This window comes from Lucilia cuprina, chromosome 2, assembly GCF_022045245.1.
Source record: "Lucilia cuprina isolate Lc7/37 chromosome 2, ASM2204524v1, whole genome shotgun sequence".
In the NCBI taxonomy this organism is placed as follows: Eukaryota; Metazoa; Arthropoda; class Insecta; order Diptera; family Calliphoridae; genus Lucilia; species Lucilia cuprina.
In genome coordinates, this window is record NC_060950.1 from 64,987,819 (window position 1) to 64,989,569 (window position 1,751).

The following is a 1,751-nucleotide window of genomic DNA, read 5'->3' on the forward strand; positions in this document are numbered from 1 at the left end:
CTATGGTCTAGTCTACAGTCTAGTCTATAATCTAGTCTTTAGTCTAGTTTATAGTCTAGTCTATATCCTAGTCTATAGTTTAGCCTATATTCCAATCATTATTCTAGTCTACAGTTAAGTCTACATTCTAGTCTATAGCCTAGTCTATAGTCTAGTCTATAATCTTGTCTATAGCCCAATCTATAGTCTAGTATAAAGTGTAGTCTATAGTCTAGTATAAAGTCTAGTCTATAGTCTAGTATATATTTTTTCTATAGTTCATTCTATAGTTTACTCTAGATTATATTATAGACTTAACTTCAGTTCAAAAATTTACCTCCAACTTTCGCTTAAGTTACCCCACTGTGCGCTGCTGTAGGCTCTTTTAGATTCCTTCACAACAGCAAAAAAAATGTAAACAACAGACGGTCAGAGTAGCACACACATCTAGTAAATACAAAAATGATCTCAAATTTCACTAAAATACTATTAAAAACAACAACAATAATTTAAAATTTAAACAAACAATGGGTTTTTCACAGACGTTTTTTTCCCGAAAAACAAGTTTTTTCTGTGAGGATTATTTGTGTGTTTTTATTATGATCATAATGATACAAATTTGAAATTTTGATTTATAAAGAGTAAACACTAAATAATTTTTATGAAAAGGATAAAACAAACAAAAAAGGTCCTTAAAAACTAAAGTTTTTGCGTATCTTTTTCGCGTATGTCCTTTTCTTAAGATTTCAATGTAGTTTTTGTTTAAAAGTGATTTTTCATACGCAAGCTTAACCGCTAAATATTAAATACATCTTTTTGCATTCCCAAAAAAAAAACACCTCTCAGTCGACCTTCTCTATAGAAGCCACTCACCCAAAAACTAATAATTCTCTTGAAAAAACAAAAAACTATAAAGGGAAACCTAAAAGAACTTCTTTCTAAGGTGCTGAATGAATTCTTTTAAAAGAATTTCAAATGTCATTGTAATGAATTTATTATAAAACTTCTTTTTATTGTTTCCGCCACAATAGCGGCTAAAAATTGAAACAGTAGCTAAAGTAACTCCATTGACAAAAGAATTCCTTCCTTCCGGCCTTTTCTTTTGCATAACTTTAATTCAACTTTTAAGAAGCTTTTGTTAAGTTGACAGACATATTTGTTGTTCGAGAAAAAAAATAATTTTTTTCTTGATCTTGTTAAGAAAGCAAAAAAAAATGGTTCTTTTTTTTAGTAAAAATCCACCAAAATATGTTACAATTATTTAAAAGCAAAAAGGTAAAACAAACAAAACTAATTTAACTAGGATTAGTTAAAGATGCTGTGGTTAAGGCTGCAAAAAAGAGGACAAATATGAAGAAATCAACAATATTTCAATTTAAAACTCATTGAAAAGTTGAGTGCATAGAAATAAGCTGACAGAAATTAGAGTGTTATAAAATTAATGAGGGGAATAATAACAGCAAGGGAGGTTTGAAAACTATTTTTTTATTTATTTGATAAAATTTTATAGTTTCGATAAAAGATCAAGGTAAAAACACACTATAGACCTAACTATATACTGGACTATAGATTAGACTATAGTACAGGCTATAGAATCTACTATATATTAGACTATAGATCAGACTAAGTAATATAGTGGAGAATAGTCTGTAACTAAACTAGAATTAAAACTATACTATAAGCTAGATTATAGGCAGCGCTAAAGGATTAACTATAGTCCCAACTATAATCCAAATCGCAGAACAGACTGTAGGCTAATCTATAGACTAGAC